The 23,312-nt window shown below is 47.6% G+C and overlaps 1 protein-coding gene across 8 annotated transcripts in view; it reads right to left on the reverse strand.

The window, feature by feature from the left end:
• Pknox2 (PBX/knotted 1 homeobox 2) overlaps positions 1-23,312 on the reverse strand; it is a 262,649-nt gene that overhangs the window by 125,051 nt on the left and 114,286 nt on the right. For 2 of the 8 annotated variants that reach the window (XM_060371701.1, XM_060371686.1), the window contains exon 3: positions 23,033-23,225. The exons of the other annotated variants lie outside the window; for them this stretch is intronic. The gene's annotated coding sequence lies outside the window, so the exon portion shown is untranslated. The remainder of the gene's footprint in view (positions 1-23,032; positions 23,226-23,312) is intronic. 8 annotated transcript variants of the gene reach the window in all.

Consider the following 23,312-nt stretch of genomic DNA (forward strand, 5'->3'; position numbering starts at 1 on the left):
AAGAAAAGAAAAGAAAGAAAGTGTGAGATGGAAAAGAAAGGCTAGCCCGGGAAAAGCAGTTCTGGGAACAGAAGTAACATTGGGCAGCCTGAAGGCTGCCTCTCCGATTGCTGTCCCCAGGGGCAGGTCTGCCCTGGCAGGGTTGGGGTAGGGGTGTACGTGTGTGAATATCTTTACAGTTAGGTATTTGTGAGCAGGGAGCAACCAGCCAAATTGGCAACTGGTGGGAGACAGGGTCGGCTGGGCAGACCCATAAAACCCGTCGGCCTGTCAGCCACCTGCCGCTGGCTGGGCATTCGGTGCCAGTGCAGGCCGAGGGGGGCGGGACCGAGTGCAGGTGGAGGAGTGCAGCTCGGCAGAGGGGCTGCCACACCTCTTGAGGGAGAGAAGCCGTCTCTGGCAGGGCTGGTTTAGGGGCTCACCTTGGGGAGTGACGGCTAATGGCTTAAGGAGATTTTAATTTCTGCCATTAAAAAAAAGAAAAGGAAAAACACAATCTTGAGAATGGCAGTATTTTACACTTGGCTTTTAAAAGGACCAATAAAGACCATGTTTAGCATTTTATACCCTTTCTCAAAACTAACGATCTTTGGTTCTCATCTCAGACATATTTTAAGGGAGCTTGTATCTCCGTCCTCCGTCCTCCAGAATATTCTTTCAGGAGGCTGGATTTACGGCCCTGCTCTTTACCTGCCCAGGGCTCCAATTTAGGTCTCATAATCACAGCGCTTCGATCAGCTTCTCTCTTTCCCCCCACTCCTCCCACCTTTGCAGTCACCCTCAGTGCTGTTGATTGCTATTTGTCTTCCAAGTCAGGGTGCTGTCTAGTCCCAGACCCCACATGACACCTGCTTACAGCCAGTCCCTTGAGTACCTTAGGGGTGGGCTTGGGGTGGTGGCAGTGCTATTCAGCAGCTCCTCCCCAAAGGCCCCAGTGAGTGCTCTAAGAGTTGGACACTGTCAGATCGCAATGGCTTCTAAGCTGGGGCAAGTGAAGGGTATCGAGAGGTCTGTGGTCTCTGAGGGGCAAAGAGCACAGAGATGGCTAAGGCTGCCTCTTTCTGAGAACACTCCCGTGGCCATGCTGGAAAACCTAAGCAAACACCTCGTTTGATTAGTCATCCTGTCCAAAGTGCTCTAAAACCTGAACCATTTGGAGCACCCAAATGATATTCAAAGTGGAAAACTGGCTTTAGTGAAAATGCTTGCACACGATAGATGCTATATGACATTGCTTCCAGGGTATATGTGTAAGGTGCACATGAAACATGAAAGAATCTCATGTCTTAGGGGGGCCTGGATCCAGCTGCTAAGTGCTTGCCAAACAAGCACTGGGGACTTGTGTTTGGATCTCCGGTTCCCACGTAAGAAGCCCGGTGTGACAGTCCATCGCTGTAACCCCAGCACTGGGAAACCAGAGACTGGAAGATCTCTGGAGCTCATGACCGCCCAGCCTTGGTAAGTCTGTGAGCTCCAGCATCAGTAGGAGACCCTGTCTCAAAAAGTAAGGTAGAGAGTGAGGATGCCTGACGTGGACTTTTGGCCTCTATACCCATGCACATACATACAGGGGCTCACACACACACACACACACACACACACACACACACACACACGTGCACACACATGTACACTTGCAAATGTGTGCACCACACACAAGGAACTGTGTTTACACTTGAGCTTCACCTCTACCTCTGTGAACAGGCAAATACCAAAATTAAACAATAAATAGATAAAGCATGCTGAAATCTGGAAACGTTTTTGTTCCAAGCTTTCAGATCCTCAGCTCTTTTTCACAGCTAACATACCCTCCGGTACCATCAGCAGTTTGTGCATTATGTTGACTGAATGATGCCCCACACTAAAGTGACAGTTCCACGTGGACACGGATCTTGACTGTTCCCTTCACAGACTGATTGCGAACACCCCAGACTGTACACAGTACAGGGCATTGATACATGAATCATGAATAAGTACCTCCATTTCCCAATGCTCACCCAGAGTAGCCCTGAAACTTGCTGGGGAACAATATTACATAAGTAGGTTAGTGGGAGTTTTCAAGCTTCTTAACATAAAGTGTTGAGTTTGGGGTACATATGGAGTTTGCTTCAACCCTCACTTCTGTTCTTCCAGTATGTAATGCTGGAGTACCTGGGCCAGGCACAGGCTTAGAGCCCGCCTTTCCAAATACCCCCTCCTGTGCCTCCCGGGCTGCTCCCCTCCTTCCTGAGCTGCCACGTGCTGGCTCCTGGGGACCCCCTGCCATATGTTCCATTCCAGCTCTAAACTGCACGTTAATTGTTCTGAATGAACAGCTCCAGCTGGAAAAGCAGGCAGGCCGATTACAGACCTTAAGATAACACCCAGCTTCCCGTAAGCCAGGGGGTTTCCAGAGAAGGAGACTGGAAAGTCTTCAAGGCCAGAATTGAGCGAGACAGAGCCCTGGGATGCAGTCTGCTGTCTAGGGCATCATTGTTTTTTGTACTCTAACCAAGCAGACCTATTTTAAGCCACCATACCTGATCTTTCACCTCACCATAGAGGGCCAGTCTAGATTTTTGCAGCATCCTGTATTCTCTAAGAAGTCTCTTGGAATCCACCTGTACTGTATCCCAGCTGTTTTTTTTTTCTTTTTCCTTACATGAGTCACCTGCATCTATGTGGGGGAAGAGAAGGACAGGAGTGATAGAGAAGGAGACAGTCTTGCAATGGGATCAGAACCTCTCTATTTGCTTTGTCAAATACAATAAACAAAATGTCTTTCTTACAAATAATGTATCTTCTAGTATGGGGGATGTCTTTTCATATATATATATATATATGCATATACATATATATGTATTTTACACACACACACAAGCATGCAAGCATGCATGTATACACACTTCTAGGGGGGTTGAAGCAGGGTCTCTCTATGTAGTCCTGGCTATCCTGGAATGCCCTGTGTGGGCCAGGCTTACCCGAAGGCACAGATATCTGCCTGCCTCTACCTGAATGCTGGGACTAAAGGCCTGTACCACCGTGCTTAGCCTTCTTTCTTTCTTTCTTTCTTTCTTTCTTTCTTTCTTTCTTTCTTTCTTTCTTTCTTTCTTTCTTTCTTTCCTTATTACAGAGGCCCATGAGTGCTATGTTTATGGGGTCAGTGTTCTCTTTCCACCTTTATGAGGGTTGCAGCAATTGGACTCAGGTCATCAGGCTTGTGCAGCAAGCCCCTGGTTTCTGTTTCTCTGATCTTCCTGCTTCAGCCTCCCAAGTGCAGCAGCCTCCCTAGCCTAGGTAGTGTCTTCTGTATTCTTTTCTGAGTACCTGCTAATTCCGTCACCAGTTCAGAGATGTGGATTCAGCGTTGTCCTCCATTTCTGTCAACATTTCCCCCAAGAAGAGAAATATGATAGAGGCAATTTTGACGAGAAGGGAGAATACATGTGATGGTGTCATGGGACCAGGCCATGTAGAATTGGGAGGATTCTTGAAGGCCATAATTCTTGGGGAAAGAGGTTGATATAGGGCCTTGGGAGCTCATCACCCATGTACTCCCATCCTGCTGTATCCTGGAGCCTGCCCAGGGCTGCGGCAGATCGTAGTGACCACAAGTCCTGAGTCCGGGTCGCAGTGCCGACTTTGCTACCAATTAACTGTGTAACTCCAGACACACCACACAGCCTATCCACCCATTGTTAAATCAAGGGCAGAGAAAAGCTTACCCCAGCACCATTGGAGTGACTGCAGGGTCCTAAGAAACATAATGTGGAAAGGCTCTGTTAGCCTAACAGCAAAGTAAGCCTCAAAGTAAGGCGTTCTAGTTTCATTTCTTTCCAGGGACTAGGGGACCTCTTAACGAGCTGGGCTTAAGGTTCTGGGAGTTGCTGGAAATCGTCTGTGTGACTGGACGTTGTTCACCTGGCTCTGCAGGTAGAGCTGCTGGGGAAATGGCTGGCGCCCTTTTGAGCAGCTGATCTGAACAGGGTCCCTATTCTCTTCATCTCAGGGAGTCAGGAAGGACAGACAGGAATAGAAAGCTTAATGTGTGTGTGTTGGAATAGGGGTCAAACTGCAGCTGCACCCAGGGACTCTATAAGGCTTTCAAAACTCCTGTATTTTCTGACTTCTCAAGAGGGTGAGGAGGATTCAGAATTTCCCTTTGATCCAGTGTCTGGCCAGAGAAGCTTGGCTGCAGGGCCTGCGTCTACTTCCTCATCAGGTGCTGGACATACATGAGACTGATGGCTCCTGGTGATGCAGTGGAGCTGGAGGCAGTAACACTTCCCTGGTCTACGTCAATCCCTAGACTTCATCCTCCCTCCCCCCACTGGAAGGTAGAATGGTAAACACTTCCCTAAGTCAGGCTCTCACCAGCCAAACAGGATAGTGGGGAACTAGCCAGAGACTGAATTCTTCCATGCAGGTCTGCAAGTCCACTTAAGTTATGAGATAGCCATGTTGCTGATGACAGGGAGGAGACAGTGATCAACAGGGACCACAGGTGAAGTGTCACACCTTGATTGACGTCAGAGTGCTACCAGCAGGTCTCTGATCAGACATGACCTCTGTTACTTAGCGGATGGTGAGGGGTACAGACAGCTCATGGCCATTAATCACCAGGCCCCTGCATCTCTCAAGCCCCAACCTTCCAGGTCTGGAGACCAAATGTGGCCTTTCTAGTTATGTCACCTTTGCTGTGTTTTTCTTGCCTGCAACACTTTTGTTCCCCTCCCTAACAGCATAGTGTCTACTTCAAGGTCCAGCTCTGATGTCACCATCTCTGTGAGTGCTCCCTGGATGTCCTCCAGGCAGCACAGCCACCCCCAGCGCTGCATTCTCCTGGCAGGCAAAAGAGCTGTGTCTAAGCTGCCAGGACTGCACTCAGGTTCCAAGCTCTCTTGGCCCTCTCCATGCACAGAACTTGCACACAGTGGGTGCTTAAAAATGTTGACTCAAAGGGCAGCACATCCTTTCCTGGCCTCAAGAAATCAACACCCAGCAAATGAGAGCTGGAGAGATGGCTGGGGCTCCTGAAGGTTGTCCTGGGCAACCACTATCTTCCCCAATGGCCTCTCACTGTTTGCCTTATGCCCAAACCCTGAGTCCACTAAACCCAAACTGTCTTCTTATCAACGATGAGACAACAGATGATCTTTTGACATTTCCAAGGCTGTTTGGAAGAGGGAAAGATAATATGTAATAAATTCATATATTTCTGTGTGTTTCTTGGCTCTGGCAGCTAAAATTTCCATCTCTTTATGCAGGAGTCCTGGGGAGCTGAAATCCTTGATAATGCCAAACAATTCAACACTTTACATTTTCTTTACTCTTTCTGCTCCACAGAAAAATATCGACTTGATGCTGCCAGCTGTGGGAAGTAAGGTTCCATATTCTTTCTGCATGTAGAAGTATATTCCCTTTGGAGGATGGTGAGAGTTTAGGATCCTAAGCTTGATCTAGCCAAGGTAAAGGGCAGCCTGGAACTCCTTGCTTCCAGATCCGGGGCTGCAGGACCCTGTTCACCTGAGACTGTCTGCCCTTATTCTCAGTTCTTGTGCAGACAGCAGCAGCAGCAGCAGCAGCAGCAGCAGATTGGAACCTCTGATCAGAGCTGCAAACAGCACTTCCTGAGTTCAGTGCCAGCCAGGGCCCTGGAGGTTACAAAGCTGCCGCCTTCCAGCTCTGACTCTCAACTTGGGGGCAACACATTTCAGCTTGGGGCTGACATAAGTATGTATCACCAGCGCCTTTATTTCTAGAAGAGGAGGCTGAAAGAAGAGGCCAAGACTTGCCCAGAGCCACACTGCAATCTTCCTGGCTCTTACAACCCCTTCTTCCAACACCTAGCCCATAAATTTACTTATGTGTCTAATCACCTTTGAGTCTTGAACAAATATTAAATGCCTTTGATATGCCAGGCAATGTATCTGGACCCAGGCAGCTTTCTGAGAGCCCAGGGAGCTCAGCTTTCAGCGATTCTACAGAGACAAAGAGCAGGGCTCATGTTTGGATCAGGGGAAGTTCTATTGGGGCAAACAAGGTCTGGCTTCTGCTGGCATTTTCAAATCTCTCTCCCTTCCCCTGGAACCATTTCCCTCCCCAGTCTTACACACACACACACACACACACACACACACACACATTGCAGGCACATCCCCCTCACCCCCCCCAAACACACCAAACACCTGGAAGTTTTGTTTAGTAATGTGTTGGGTTTTTTTTTGTTTTGTTTTGTTTTGTTTTTCTCTTCCTTTTCCTTTCATAGTGGTTAAGAGCGTGAGTTTGAGTTTAAATTGTTGGTTGTAACGCTAGTTGGTGAACTGGTAAGTTGCTAAGCCTATCTGTGCCTCCATAGCTTCATCTATAAAATGGGCGTGCTGATAATGCAGTATAATATTAAATGGAATAATGTATTAACACGTTTAGCATGGTGCCAAGAGCATGCTTAAGAAATTCTAGCTGCTGGGCCAGAGAGATGGTTTATCAGGTAAAGGGGCTTACCGCTGATCTGCAGAACAAATGTGGTGGAAGGAGAGAACTGAGGTCCCCAAGTTTTCCTCTGACCAACATATGTTGGTCACTACAGCACTGCCCACTCTGCCCCAATGGATAACTGTAATGAATCTTAAAAAAAAAAATCCTAGCTGCTATTATTGTTATTTTTCATTACTATTATTTTGCCATGTTGGGAACGGGACTTGGGGCCTTGTATATGCTAGGCAAAAGCTCTATTACTAAGCCAAACCCTCAACTTACTATTATTCTAATGGGAAGTGTCCAAAGGATGGATAAAGTGGTCTAGACAGAGCTATTGCCAGTCCGGCTTTGCTGCCTCAGAAGCTGCCATTCTACCTTAGTCTCCTTTCTGATCCCATCCCCTCCCCACCTCCACGATACAGTGTGGGTGGCTCCACAGTTCAGAACCAGCTACTGGTTGTCATCCTGTCCTTCCCTGTAGAGAGAGCAAGGCAGGGAGCAGAGGACAGTGCCCTTGGCCCTAGACCATCAGTGCAGGGCTATGGGGAGTGTCAGCCCCTTGTGGAGAACGAGAGTCATGTGTCTCCTGGGCCCACAGGCAGCTCATCTCCAGCACAGCATTATGAAGAAGGTTCAGAAACCAGAGGAGAGAAGGAAAAAGACACTCTGGGTTTGTGCCATAGGTTTTAGGGAGGCCCCTGTTCTCTTCAGGGACAGGAAGCAGAGGGGCCATGCATGAAGATCCTCCCACTACATAACCAGCTGCTCATAGCAGTCCTTTGAGGCCAACAGGTATGGTCCTGTTAACTGCGTTTAGCTGATACTTAGTTTGAGGCCCAGAGATGTTGCACAGCATGCCCAAGGTCCTGAGTACGTAAGGACAGCAGCATCCAAGCTTCCTTATCCTCATTCTTAGCCAAGCCCACCTTTCGTATTTTCAGTGATTCTCTTGGGGACCTTGGTCACCTCTGCTTCATGGGGAGGAAGCTGAGTGTCTCGTCGAAATCTATATATCTTATGTCTATATAGCTGAGTGTCTCATCCAAATCTCCTATATCTTATGTCAAAAAAGAAGGTGGAAAGACAAACAAACAAAAAACAAAACAAAACAGTGAAACAATCTGTCTGTGGCTGGGCTGATAGTGTGACCCCAAACATGTTAGCAGCAGTTTCTTGTACTCTTTCATGATAGCCAATGGCTAGACTGCGTCCAAGAAAGCAACGGGAGACGGCTAGCCTACAGGTAACCCACATTGGTTGAAGAGAACCTGAAAATGTGTCAAAGGTCAAGAACTGTAATCTGAGACCAAAATCTGGGGCTTCTTACAGCCCTAAATCTCACCTTTCATTTTTTTTCCTGCTTAGTATTATTGCATTCTAATAACAGGCCCAAATCTCTGCTCTCAGTTACTCATCCATCTATCATTCTTTCATTCTACTTAGTCATTTGATAGGTGACACGTGCTGTTCTTCCCACTGCTCAGAACATAGGATCCGGAGACCTGTATATGCCTGACCCAGGCTCCCCACTCTTGAAGGAACTGAAGCTACTAGGGAAGAAACAACTGTGCTTTATCAAGCCCAGAGCCAAATCAACCCCCTTCAGCTATGGCAACAGAGCTCAGCCCCATTTTAGCTTGAGCCTCCCACTCAGTGAAATCCTGGGCTGACGGCTAAGCTGGCCCACGTATGCAGGGAGGGAAGCAGCACCACGTTCTCAGCTCCATGGCCAAATGTGGTGCTGCTGAGGTGTACATGCAGTCTCCAGCCCGGGAGGCATGGCAGGCTCGTCTCTCAGTGGAATGTTGCCTGCTTCTCCAGATGCACCGTCTTTCTCCAGTCCAACATCTGTCCCGGCCTGTCTCTCCAGCACCAAGGTGCTCTTCCTTCTGTTTCCTTAACGCCACCTTCTGAGGGCCGCCCAGGAGCCATCCACTGTAGCCTCTTTTGACTCACCGCCCCTTTGTACCAGCTGGTTTTGTGTCAATTTGACACAAGCTAGAACATTCTGAGAGGAAAGAGCCTCAGTTGAGCTCCAGATGTACGGCATTTTCTCAATTAGTGATTGATGGGGGAGGGCCCAGTCTAAGGTGGGCGGTGCCATCCCTGGGCTGGTGGTCCTGGGTTCTACGAGAAAGCAGGCTGAGCAAGCCAGGAGAAGCAAGCCAGCAAGAAGCACTCCTCTATGGCCTCCGTATCAGCTCCTGACTCCAGGTTCCTGCCCTGTTTGAGTTCTTTTCCTAACTTCCTTTGGTGATGAACAGCAGTGTGGAAGTGGAAGCTGAATAAACCCTTTCCTCCCCAACTTGCCTTTTGGTCATGGTGTTTCATTGCAGCAGCAGAAACCCTAACTAAGACACCTTCAAACATCTTCACTATACCTGGGTCTCCCCAAGCTTCCAAAACCCTTTCTTCTCCTCTAGCACAGCTGCATCTAACAACCATGTCTCATATCTATATGACAGGTCCTAGGATGTCACATACCGGAGGTCCAATGACATCATATACCAGCAGTCCTGTGATGCCACATATCAGCAGTCTTGTGATATCACATACCAGCAGTAAGAACTAAGGTGATTAAGGTTCTTGGAGGAGTCACTGTGTTTCAGGAGTTACAGAAGGTGACAGTGAGCAGACCTATGGGGAGGGTAACAAGGGGCCAAGGACTGGCACAAGGTTCACCCAGACAGAGGAAATGACTAAGCTGAGCCTCAACAAATAAAAATGGGGTGAGGTAAGAGGAGAGTGCTCTAGACAGAGGAAACATCAGTTTCCAAAGGCAGGAAATGGCACCACACAGCAGGAAATAATGAGTTTGACTTGATGGTGAAGGACAGCACCGAATGAGGCTGCTGAGGCTGGAAGGGTCCCATATGCCAGGCTCAAGGGGCCTAGCCTTTATCCCGCCAGGAATAAAGGTTTTTAAATACATACTGTTAGTTCCTAAAGATTTACCTCACAGTCACCTTCAGTCCAAGGAGTCTTCAAGAACTCAGCTCAACAGCACTGAGGGCAGGACCCAGGGTCCTGTGAATGAATGATAGGGAAGCACTTCATCCCTGTCTATATACCCCTAGGCCCTTCTGGGGACTGATGGAAGCCTCCTGCTCCTGTTACAGTGCCTCTCGCTTGGCTTTGAATTCTCACCTAACTGGCTGCTGCCACCACTGGATGGAGATGAAGACTTGTTCTGTCCAGAAACAAGCAGAGGGCTGGACAGACCAGGTGCTTAATAAATAGTCTACCATTGAATGAGTGAGCTCAACCTGGAGTCAAAGAGTTTGCTCATTTCCTGATATCTGCTTTCATCCTAAACTCTCTGCTTAAGTAAAGATTGACCTATAACTCTGTCTTTTTCCTCATCTATATAAGAAGAAGCATAGAACATTCCTCTTGGCACTTCGCTGGTTTGCATTCGAAGATTCAATTATTGATGGCTCAAAATAGTAGTTCATTGGGTAGCCAGGGCTACACAGTGAAACCGTGTCTCAAACAACAAAAACAAACAAACAAACTAGTAGTTTGTTGTTGACCTGTATGTATCAGGTAGACAGATACGCAATCTAAAGGTTGTTAGTTTGTGTCTGCGCTGAACATGCACACACTTTTTCTCGTCCTTAGTCCCTAAACAATACTGCAGATAACTACTTACATGGCATTTTATTGTATTAGGTTTGGTGAGGAACCTGGAGAAGATTTAAGACACACTGGAGGATGTGTGTACTTTATATGCAAATACTGGCACATTTTTCTTAAGAGACCTGAGCATCTGTTGACTTTGGTACCTGAGGGAAGTCCTGAAATTCATCCCCCATGTACACTACTGGACAACTGTGCTCCAAGGATTGCTGAGAAGGTAACAATATGAGTGAACGTGCTTAAGGCATTACTTAGCACGCAATAAACACCCGTGCTGCTTTCCCTTCTCTTTCATTTACCTCGGGCTTATTAATCACCAACTAATTGCCAGGTACTGTTCTAGGCACCAAGTTCAAAGCAGCAAATTAAATGGACTCCGTGGCTTCACAGGACAGACTTCAAACTTGGGAGAAGCAGATCGTAAACAGGCAGGTACAGAGACAGATGCAGAGAAGAACCACAAAAGTAGGTTGAAGTGCTAAGAATGAGGGCAGGGGTACCATCCACTTCTCTGTAAGTGCAAGCGTGGAAGCTGTTTGGTTAAATGACAATGGAACAGAGACCTGTGTGTGTCCCCAGAGGAAGCATCTTGGGCCAGGGTCATGTGTGTGTGGCAGGACAATGGGGACACAGCACTCCACGAAGCCTGAGAAGTGGTGGAACAGGCAGGAATCTGGATCATCCAAGGGCTGTGAGCTGCGGGGGAGGCTCCGAATGTTTGCTCTGCAGGAAATCCTCTTGAAGGCTTTTCAGCAGCAGACTGATCTGACCTGACTGACTGTCATTTAAATGGAGACGACTCTGGCAGCTCGGTGTTGCACAGAATGAAAAGGAAGGGAAAAGTGGGGGGTGAGAGGTTGGGAGGCTACTGTAAGCCAGGCAGGAGACAGCAGGAACTTAGGCTATCAGGGGGATCAGGACAGTGGGGGTGTGTCATGTCTGATGAGCTTTCTGACAACATGGTCGGACAGTACGAGAGGAAAATTAGTTGGGTTAATCCCAATGGGTGTACTCTACCTCGGACTGTAACCCCAGTCCCTTCTCAGACCTCAGTGACTGGTGGCATTGATTGGCCTTTTACTGAATGGTGAAGGCTGCCTTCCATGTGCTGCCTGGTATGGGGCTGGAGAGAACAAAAGAACACTCTCAGAGAGCTTTTAACCATATCAGACAGGGAGAGCGGCACAGATAATGAGGGAAGTGTACAGAATAACCATCTATGAGGGAATAACGGCAGAAGCCAAGAGCCAACACATGGCAGACAAGAGGGGGCTGGGCTGGGGTGTGACTCAGCAGCTGTGCCCAGCATCTGTGAGGAGGTCCTGAGTTCAGCGTTGAGCACTGAACCAAGGACAAAGGAGGGGCAAGGTCACCCTTCAGGAAGGGGCAACTCGTGGCTCAGACACTGTTCTTTGGGGGTCACTTTCTTGACAAATTCAGCGAAGTGACTCTGTCTCAAACTTGATTGTCCTGTAGCTCATCATCAGTGCTTATACAAGGATCTGCCTTCTTCCATGTGACTCCCTCCTTAAGCTTCCTTTTAAGCCCTCTTTCCCACTGTGTCCTCCGGCACACTATGTCCTGTCCTCAAACCCCTGTGTTACCCAAAGGACACCCCTGAGCCCTCACTGCACTCTTTGGTGCTGACAGATCTGTACAAGCAGACACACATGCACACATGTGCACACAAGCACACCTCTGCATGTGGTGCACATAGGCACATATACTTGCACCTGCACTAATGTACACACCCCCTGATCCTTGTGAACACTTGACTCTTACACATTGTCTCCGGGGCTAACCACTCTCCCAAGGACTTTCACCTAAAATGGATAGATTCTTTGCATCATGGTTGTCTCAACACTGGCTCTAAGCCCAAGAGTTAACTGTGGCATGTAATTTAGAACTCATGAGTAAATATTGGTACCTTGTGGCTCTGATCTTGCTTTGCTGTCTTGTCAATCTTCCTGATGGATCTGAATAAACTCTTTCACTCTCTGCTCAAAAACTGAAGACTCTGACTGGGTCCTCACTCCTAGAAAGGCAGAGCTCCTGTTCCTCAGCCAGGCCTTTCTTTCTCCCCCTAATCCTGTCTCATTCCCCACTCTTAAAGACCCCAACTTCCTACCCAAGATAAATGGAGTGGGGAGCCAACAGTTCCTGGGTAGATTTAGATGTCTCAGTCCTTTCTCATGAATTGCCTCGTGAGACAGCCTTGAGAGGTAGACCCAGACCAGTTCACTTTGGAGGTGAAGAGACAGACTCTTGGTTACCATGACGCCCAGCAAGTCACAGGGCTGGTGGGCAGTCCTTTCTACTATCATATCCACAGCTTTTCTGTCTTACTACATGGTGCTCTGAATTCTCATTATCTTCCCACTGATAAGAGCTGGGTTGTGGTCTTCAACTCCCAATATCTTCTCTTGCTATGTCCTCTCTGTACCCTGTTCTAGACCCCACCTCCCAATAGCCTTTACACCCCAGCCCCCAAGTGCTTCACACAGCCCAACTTCTCCCAGCGTCTCCATTCAGCACTGGCTTCTTTTCATGTGTGAGCTGGCCACCTACAGTTTATCTTTCTCAGCTCCTGCTCCTCCCTTTTAGTGTTGCTCTTATGAACTGGAAGCTCCATGAGAATAGGAGCCTCTGTTTTTATGCCCCAGGACTCAAGGTGACTAATGGTTAGACAGGACCTAAGGGAGATCGTCCATAAATACTTGGGACAATGAAAATCTAGTAACAACTAGTTCCTCACCAGGAATATTCAAAACAACTTCAAATGGAAATGGTCTGTATTTGTATTTTATGTGTTTCCTCCAGTTAGCATGGAAATCCTTGTCTGAAATTACAACTTAAATAGGATAGGGAGGACAGGGAGCTTTGTGATTTAAGAAAAATATTATTATAGCATTAGTGGCGGTGAACTACAGAGCCCAGCTGAGGAGGCAGCTTCCTTCCTCACATGCAGTTTTCCACAGCTCAGAATGTTCTGGAACATTCCATTTTTTAAAGCTCCTTTAATCAATGTTGGGGGAAACAAGATTAAAGGTAATATCCCTAGCCATCTTGAAGACATTCAAGTAAGAAATAAAAGGGAGATGGGAGAGGTAGCCACCCTCTGAGGAGAGAGGAGAGAAGGGAGAGAAGGGAGCAAAGAGGGAGAGAGGGGCAAGAGAGCATCATACATGATCTTATGATGGTGGATTCTTCCTAGAGTTCAGAAAGACAAGGTTAACAAACAACAAACAGGAATGCCTTGTGGAGAGTTTTGAACAGTAACAAAATGGTGTCCAGAGGGAAAGAAAACCAAGATACAAGACCAAGACTCCTGTCCAGGAGAACAAGAAAATAGACAGTTGGAAAGGAAGAAACTCAGGTAACGCCCAACATTTGGTTGAGTACCTGGCCAGGAACAGAAGAGCCTCTCTCTACTCCAAACTCCTGAGAAACATCAAGAGAAACCAGAGGGAAGGACAGGACAGCCAAGTGCCATTCATCTGTTCACTTATGACATACTAGTATAAAAATAAATAAAAGGTTATTTATTGAGTAGCCAATGAAAAGCATATGGTAAAAAATTTAAGCAGTAGAAAATTATATTTGTGTATATATTGAGTATGTAAAAATATGTATGCAAATGTATGTATCTAAACTATATGCATATTTCTCCTACTTCTGGTTCTGAGTCCTCTGTCCTTTCATTGCTCCTCTACATTCAACCACTGTTATAATTTGTACCTATCTCCCAGGGATGTTGTATTCATATATGATGCAAGTATTTGTTTGTTTAGTGTGTGTGTGTGTGTGTGTATGTTTGTGTGTGTGTAGGTACTAGGTACCCAGGTACTATTCCTCAAACACTGTCTACTTTTTTTCTACCCTTGGGCAGGGTTTCTCATTGGCCTGTTATTACTCATCAGCAAGCCCTAAGGATCTTCTTATGTCTGTCTCCTTAGTGCTGGGGAGTGAGCATGTTCAGCTTTTGATGTGAGTTCTGTGGGTAAAAAGGCAGGCACTTTACCAGCTGAGCTGCCCTTCAAGTCCACAGCAACGTACACTGCCCTTGTAGTGTCAGCTGTTATCAGGCCTTCCTTAGGTGGTCCAGGTAAGTGCATTCAATCCTCACCTCCATCCGTGACCAAAATCAAAACCCAATCAAGCAGCAAAAAGCCAAATAAGACCACACTCCTAATTTGTGGTTTCAGGTTTACCCTGAACTCCCACCTTTTCAGTGTTCCTCAGGGGTTGATAAATGTCACAGTCTTGTGGGGAGTGCTAGTAACAGAGCCCAGGGCTTCATGCATGTGAAAGCAAACTCTGCCACTGAGCCACATCCCTAGCCTAGTGTCCCCACTCTTGAATAGATGTATTTCCTCTCTTCCATGGTAATCACTTCTCAGGCGTAAGGCACTGTGGACTGTTAAGAAAAACCACAGCCTGTTTCTAATAGCAAAGGGAAGCTGAAAGAGAGCTGTCTTCCCTTGGGTGCTTAACTGCACAGGTCCTAACTGGGCCTGCCATAGGCCCAGACTTGCAGAAGGAGCCAAGAATTAAATCCCATCTGTGCAGGACACAGCAAGAGCATCCAAAATCTAGAATCCACATCGCTGTCACAAAGAAGTCTGTGAACCTGGGCCACAGAGTCAGCACCCTCACCATATCCGACTGCTGAGCACTGTGTCCAAGGAAGGAGTCCAGTTGGGGCTGGCTCATCTCTTGGTGCTGTCACAGCTACCTCCAAAGAGCCTGTCATTAAAGCTTTGTCCCTGGTTTTCTGATTTACATGTACAAATAATCGCTGTCAGGGGCATGAGCCCCAGAGAGCAATAATAGATTCTGGTAGTAGCAGATGCAGGAAATAAAAACAAAAATGAAACACACCAGCCTGGCAGAACTCGATGCCAAGAGGAGTCCTGGGGGGAGTGAGGCCTGCTGGGTATGTGGGCCTGAGAGAAGACAGCAGTAAAGTATTGACTGCTGGGTCTCTTGTAAAAGCCATTAGATGGTGTTTTTAAAAATTGTGGTAACAGTATGGCCAACTACCCTGAATGTGCCTGAGCTCATCTGATCTCAGAAGCTAAAGAGGGTTGGGTCTGGCTAGTGTTTAGATAGGAGACTGCCATGTAGGCTTGCTGGGTATGGCTGTGCACTGTGCCTGCCTTTAATCTCAGCACTCAGGAGGCAGATCAAGGCCAGCCTGGTCTACAGAGTCAGCTCTAGGACAGATAGAGCTCCACAGAGAAACCCTGTCTCAAAAAGAACAAAAACAACAACAACAAAATTGTGGTAACATACATAAAAAGCAAGTATGTCATTTTAACCATTTTTTAAAGCATACGATCCACTGGCATCATTACATTCTCACTGCTCTGTAAACTTTACCACTATCTGGTCTTAATTTTCTTTTTTCACCCCAGCTGAAACTCTTTGCCTTTTAGAACAATAACAGCCCAGCTCCACCCGTTCCATGCCTCAGCAACCGTAAATTTATTTTCTGATGGATGACTTTCTAACTCTAGATAGTTCATAAAGTGGAATCGCATAGTATTGTGTTGTTTTATGTGTTTTTTTTTTCTCTTAATACAATGTTTCTGAGGTTCGTCTGTGTTGTAGCATGTGTTGGAGTATCAGTCCTTTCTGTGGCAGAATAATATTCCATTGGTTGGCTATGGACATCTAGCAGAGGATAAACACCTGCTTATTTTTAGAATTTGACCAATCAATATGAAGATACAGCCATAAATCAGGGTGTGCAAATACATGCCTGAGTCTCTTTTTATTCTTTGGAGTTTAAACATAGGAGAGAATGGACAGGCTCAAACAGTGATTCTCTGTTTACTTTTGTGAGGACCCACTGTGTCGGTAGTGGCTACTCTAGGGTTTATGGGAACAGTGCAGTCTCTGCTCAGTAGGCAGAATGCAATGCACAGTGCTTTTAAGAGGCCACACAGCATGCTTGCCTGCCCTGGAATGGGCACAAGGAGCAGTGAGGGCCTTGGGAGAAATAATCCTCTGCCTCTCCAAGTTGCTTCCCAATGTCTCCAGACATACTTGGGAGAGGGTCCACCATAAAACCACAATCCAGGAGATGGCTAGCCTTAAGGTCTGCTCATTACTTCTGATGGATGGCACCCGATCTGTGTCTCTTGACCTGTACCTCTCTCCACCGTACCACCCTGCCAGTGTAGGGCTTGGCAAGGTGGGATCCTACAAGGCAGGAAGTGGGTAGGGTACCTTAGTGCTTATCTCTACCATCACTGATATTAGGGCCCCATCCCAAGTGCCTGGCACCCCCTTGCTGTCAAGACTCCTGTGGTGAACTCCTACCCATTCTCTACACTCAGCTTTCTGTATTGTTTCCTTGGTGTGGTTGGGTGCCCACCTCTGGCTCCCAGAGTGCCTCCAAGATTCATCATGGAGGCTGTTATCACCTGCTTATTGTTTTCAGGTAACTGACCTATTTTCCTACTGCATTATCAACACAATGAGAGAAGAGAATGAACATCTTATCTCTGCACCCTTAGCCCTAGAACAAGCCCAGCACATTGAATGAATAGATGAATGAGAATAAAGAATGAATGAACCATGTTGCTTAATGAATGTCTATTGAATGAACGGGTGCATGAATGAATGGGGTCCCAAGGACTGAAATGTGCCTGGTACATAGACTTGGCCTGTAGCCAAGCCCTCATTCATTCATCCATTCATTTATTCAGTACAATCGCATCTATGTGTCAGTCTCTGTCAGGTGCTGGGGGCAGGTGCCAATAAGATCCAGGTTCTGTCCTCAGGAAGCCCACCGAGGAGTAGATACAGACAGAAGTAAACAGGAAGTACACCCCAAATGACTCTCCTGCCCCAGAAGCACACGGGGACTTGCATCACATCAAAAGACCAAACAGGGCTTCTGTGCTCCACCAGTTGCTGGACACAGCTGGCCGTGGAAGGAGTGGCCAATTAACATGCTGCACACACCTGTCGGGTGGCTGCACAGAGGATTTAGGGGCGAGAGAATTAACAATCAGGAGGCTTTTTGGAGCTCCCAGAACCCAGCCCAGCTCACATCAGAGACCTCATTCTCCTTTAGGGATTCATTCGCTCCGCACAGCTGGTTAATTTTTCATCAAGAGGTGGGGGTTGGGGGCTGGGAGAGTACTCTGATCCTACACTCTTTCATGCTGGAGATGGGAAGAGAAAACACAACATCCTATCCGCTTTATTATTTTATTTTATTTTTTTTTTAGGATGGAATAGGAGCAGATTGTGGTTGCCAGGCAAGACCCAGCGCTCACAAGGCTTGTGCTGCTGCTGGCTGATTAACGGTTATTGGGCAAAGGATAAAGCATCCAGAAGGCACAGGCCGCTGGTGGAGGTGCTTACACATTTAATGAGCACCGGGTGACATGCTAGTGGTGAGCAGGAATTGTTTTAGAGGAGTGATTTAAGGCTCTCATCTTCTGTTCTACCTTTTATTCCCTCTTCTACTTGGATGTGGCTAAACTCAGCCCCACTCTGGCCCTGGGTGGCAGATACTTGCTCGTTCATGATCACACCCTTCTTTGCCCAGGACTCTGGTCACAGCACCAGGGACACCTGTTACTGTTCAAATCTGACTCAGAGCTTGAAAGTTCAAGGCTGACAATATAGTCTGTTTGTTTGTCCAAAAAAAAAAAAGGCAAAGAAGAAGATGATCTGACCTCTGGGGTACCAATGTGCTTTCACTTCTGTGGTCTCCCTTGACTCTTATTAAGAGTATTACTGAATGTCTTCTAAGTGCCCCACATGAAAGGGGACCCAGAATGTAGTGGGATAAATATTAGTGTTCCTATGTGGGAGAAGAGGGCTCAGAGGACAAAAACTGCATCACCCATCAAGCTGCTGGGCGAGAGGAGAGCATCTAAGCATGGTCCTCATGCACAGTGTACAGGAAGGATGCTCTTTCCCTCTTTCCTCATGAGCACTCCAACAGAACAGAGGAGAGAGTTCACCTGCTCAGCAGGGCCCAGGATTGCTGGGGCTTCTGCCAGCAAAGCTAATGACTTTCTAACTGTCCATCCTCATAGGAACTCTATGCCTGAGATAACTGAGGGGGATGGATTCAAATCAGCAATAAGGTACGAGGCACCGTGTGCCTAGAGTTGTGCTGTGTTGCCCCAGGTTACGTGTGAGATATCATCCGCCCTCTGAAAGAAGGCAGTTTTGTTATTGAGACGAATCCTACAGGGGAGAACGGGATAGATAGTGTGCTCTAAACGGCAGGCAGCGAAGCTGATGAACCTGCTGCGGATACTGCTATGATGTAGACCCAGACTGTGGGGTCTGAATTGAGTGGAGGCATGCTGAGGAATTTCACACAGTCTGAGGGATTTCACACAATCAGCCCATGCTGACATCACTGGTCTTCAGACCACACTTTCAATAGTTAGACCCCATCCCGAGCACTTAGAGGAGCCAGAGTGGGCAGACAGCACCTACCTAGGCGTGGTGTATGCATGCTTGGTTTGGAAAAGGGAAGGAGACATAAAGTGTCAAGTAACAACTGCAGGGCAGAAGAAAAGACAGCGGTGGCTGTCTTTCACAGGCATCCTGTGGGGCTGACAGGCCATGGGACACCAGGAGAAGATCATCACCACGTGGAGGAACAGACCCAAGGCAGAGAGCAGGAGACAGTCTCCAGCCCTGACCGTGTGACCTTGGAGTGGCCACTTCCTCAATCCAGAAGTGTTTACAAGGAATCCAGTGATTCTCAACCTGGGCAGCATGTGAGAACATCTGGGAAACTTTTAAAATAACAAGCGCCTGGCCCTCGTCCCAAGGGTTTTTATGCAGTGGTCTGGGGTAGGGCTCAGGCCCAGGTAGCTTTACAGAGCTCATGTGTAGCCAGGGCCAGAACCATCCTGCTAGACAGCAGACCTCTGAGGTCCTGCTTAACTTCCTCAACTTTTTATACAGACAGCGAGGGCCAGGAATCCTGGCTTCTGTTCCTGGGCATGTGGCCCGGAGCAAAACGCAAGATCAGAGAACCCCTAAGAAAGGCTCCTCCAACTGTGCCAGAAGTTTGAGCAGGCCAGGTGGAGGGGGCCTCCCTGGCCATCTGGTTCCCATTAATCTCAAGGCATGTTTCACATCCCCGGCAGGTACTTGGAGCTGGGAACAGCCCCCTGGGTGGCCCTCAGCCGGGCCCTTTCAAGCCAAGCCCCGCTGACAAGCTACAGGGTTCTGTGAGGCCCTCCTGGCTTCCAGTCACCATCCTGTCTTCTCTTGGGGATAAAATCCCCTAACAAATAAGAAACCAAAGGAGGCAGGCACAGAAGCCTGGCCTCCCTTTCATTAGCAGTCTGTCACAGAGCGTGAAGGACTCCGATAAATTCTGCAGCTCAGCAGCTGCCGAGGAGACCCGGGAGGAAGAAGATTCATTTGCTCCCTCAGAAGACTGAGTCTTCAGGAATTTCCAATTCCCTTCCTCCCCCAGCTGCTCAGCCAGGAGTTAACCCAAAGCCACATGTTGTCCAAGGTTGACCTGGAGATATGCAGACTTGGGGTGCGGTGTGTGTAGTGGGGGGCTGTCTGGAAGGAGCCACTGGCTGACTGAAGAAGGCGTGGGAGAAGGGTTCGGTCCTGGAAACCCCTTCTTCCCTGCAGACATGGGGAAGGGGAATCAGACTCCGTTTCCACAAGGACCCCAGAGCGTTTGACTGCAAGTGTGTCCTTCCAGGGTGGGAGCCACAGCAGCGTGGTGCAGCTAATTCGTGTGAGTTACCCCTGGCTCGAGGTTGCCAGGTCCAGTTGGTGGAGCTGAGGGTACATGGGTATCTTGCATGGAAACTGCCTTGACTGTGCCCTTCCCAGAGTGCCTTGCTGTATCCCCTTCATTCACAATCTGCTCTGTAAAGAAAGCTTGGTACTGTGGCTGGGTCTGGGCTCCAGAGTCAGCTGAGTACCAGTGTCATCACTTACTAAGCCATGTGATTTTTGACTAAGCTAATGAACCTTTGTGCTCCCATCTATAAAATGGGAATAATAAAATGTGTACCTCATAAAGTTATTATTGCCATATCCTGAGAGAGAGAGAGAAAAGGCCACAGTAAGGAGAACCTCCTCTCCTGGGCTGGCAAGCTCCCAGGCAGTAGGAAACTCTGAAGTGCCTCTTGCAGAGTCCACATAGCACGTGTGTTCCAGGATGAAAGCAGTAGTGTCCTCCCTCTTGAAAAGGGACAGAAAGAACTCATCCTGTTCTCCGTGTGCACACAGTATGTGCTGTCCTTAAACGCTCGGACAAGGCATCTCCGGGAAGCTCTAGTCAAACAGCAACACCAGCCCCCTAGAACCCTAGAATGGGCCAAGCTTCCATAACTACAGATGTCTCCAAAGTCAGAATCCAAGTCCAGATGTTCAAAGAATTTCGAGAAAGGGAGAAAGGTACCAATTCATAGCACAGCCCTGGCCACAGTCCTGCCAGTCCTGGTGGCCTGAACCTGGGAGGACCAGCAGGGTCCAGGCAGGTGATGAAGGCTGACAGTAGGGACAGGTGCTCAGTACTTTTTCCTCCTATAACCTCAGTGGGCAGCAATGGGTGGCCCTGTATAAGCTCAGAAAATGCACAGAGGTGGCATGGTGCCCACCAGTTAGTGCCTGTACGTTAGATGCTCACTTAAAAACAGTGAGCAAAAATCCATTTCTGGCCCAGCAAGATAGTTCAGTGGTTAAAGTTGCTTGATGCCAAACCTGAAGAAACATGTTCCAAAAGAATTCTTTACTTCACTCTTTTCTTTTTCTTTTTCTAAATTGTATGTGCATGGATGGGTGTTTTGTTTGCCTGTCTGTGCACCACATCTATGCAGTCCCCACAGAGGCCAGAAGAGGGTGTCAGATCCTCGTCTGGAGTTACAAACAGTTGTGAGCCACCATGTTGATACTGAGAATTGAACCCAGGTCCTCTGGAAGAACAGCCAGAACTCTTAACCTCTGAACTATCTCTCCAGCCTGAATTCTTTACTTTTTAATGGAACTTTCAAGATATGATTTGGCTTTTTACAATTTGATTTTTTAAAAAATGATTTATTTGCTTTTATGGGCATTGGTGTTTTCCCTGCATGTTTGTCTGTATGAGGGGGGTCAGATCCCCTGGAACTGGAGTTACAGACAGTTGTGAACTGTCATGTGTGTTCTGGGAATTAAACAAGGATCTTCTGGAAGAGTAGCCAGGGCTCTTAACCACTGAGCCATCTCTCCAGCCCACAATTTGATTTTTTAAGATGCAAGTACTCAGAAATCCAAATATATGAGGTTTTCAGATAGTCAATCCTTTCCCATTGCAGTTCTTAAGCTGACTTGGAAGTCAGTGCTGTGGCCCAGCATTGATTTTTATTATCCATGCTGCCCAGGTCAATCTACCATGAGCCAAGCATGCACTGTGTATCTGGCCCTGGGCTGGGGCTTTTCTTATGGTGCTTTAGGAACCTTCACCATGTCACAGCATCCTAAGACCAGTGGTGTGCTCACTTAGCCAGCTCTCTGGAAGGATATTTTCACGATGGTTAGTTCTAAACTAAAGTTCTAAGTAAAGTTACGGAACATAAAGTTGGGAAGACTCTCAGAGTAGCACACACCATACAGTATTTCCCCTGACAGATCTCACAAGTAAAATAACCTTAAGGGTAGGGCTGATGGTAGAATGCTCACAAAGACAAGAATTTTGAGTATTTATTACCTTTATTTTTAATATAATTTATTTTGTTGTTGTTTTTCAAGACAAGGTCTACATAGCTCTTACTGTCCTAGAGGCTGGAGAGGCTGCATAGAGCTCACTATGAAGACCAGGTTGGTCTTGAACTCAGCGATCTGCCTGTCTCTTCCTCCTGAGTGCTAGAATTAAAGGTGTGCACCACTATGCCCTGCTTAATATATTTGACACTAAGGACATATGGTTGGTTTCTAATGATGGTTGTGGATAGCCACTAGCTTGTAAAATTTCTCACAACTGAACAGCCAGTTCTTATAAGCTGGCCTGAGTACCCCACTGTCTAGAAGCCAGCTACTGCTCCCCCGTTTACTGTTGGTGCACATGCCTCACAGAGGCAGGGAACGGCACCAGCTCAGCAAGTGAGATGCTGCAGACTATAGGCTGGGTCATTTATCCCCATATCACAGATGAGTATATAGGTGAAGTCACGTGGAAGCTTAGGAGACATCACATTGTTCAATACAGGATCAAACCTAAACTTGTCAGCATCTCAAGTCTATGAATGGAAAGTTTTCTGCTGAGTCTATGCTGTATATTTCACTCTTCAGTGCTCTCCTGCTGGTGCCCTGAGAGTCCTTAGGGACCAATGGGAGCACTGGCCAAGTCCCCATGCTGGTCTCTGAGCCAGCAGACAAGTCATAGTCCATACTATAGAGTAATGGACAACAGCCTGCACAGTCCTGATGGCTTCAGACTCCAGCATGAAGAGACAGCACTTCTGCCCAAAAGGTCTCAGGGGCAAGGAGGAACCTGGCTCCCATCCTCTGCCATGTAGTCTGCTTGCTCCCAGGCAGGGACATTTTTTGTCACCCTCAAAGTAGAGCAGTGACTCCAAGCCCAGCCAGTCCCCAAGTAGTGGGCACCCAAACAGCTGGACCAAGAGGTGCCTTCATAGAAGCCGGGGACACTCAGTGATGAAGAGTGGTTTGAGAAAGGTTGTTCAGAGCTGGGGCCTAGCAGGGGAACAGTTGACCTCCAGAAGTCCCTGGTAGAGGTTGGACTTGTGTGTTTCCTGAGCTAGATTGATTCCAGGCCCGAAATCCATCATTCCCTTCATAATACAAATAATCACCAAATGTGCTCAAGCACTTGGTAGCCTGGATATTCACTCTAGCAATTCTCTGTGTGGACAGTGATTAGACCATCATTATCTTAATGCTTCTTAATTTATCTTTCTGATTAGCAACTTACCATTTTATTTGCAAAAAAATAGCCTTCTCCTGGGTGGAAGCCAGCCGAGCACAACAGCTGTCATTTTCTCTGCACTAAATCAGGCCAGGCTTAAGTTGGTTTTCTGATGATGCTATTTCTTGTGTCTTGGCTGTATCAGGCACTACAATCCATCATGGTTGTTGTTGTGGAGCAAAAGCACACCCCCGGGGACCTGTGGGCAGAGAGGTCACCTCTGCTCAAGTCAAAGGGTCCAGGATAAGACACATTCTACGAAAGGCTCCCTGAGCCTCCACTCTTG

This window comes from Meriones unguiculatus, chromosome 1 (assembly GCF_030254825.1).
Source record: "Meriones unguiculatus strain TT.TT164.6M chromosome 1, Bangor_MerUng_6.1, whole genome shotgun sequence".
Lineage (NCBI taxonomy): Eukaryota > Metazoa > Chordata > Mammalia > Rodentia > Muridae > Meriones > Meriones unguiculatus.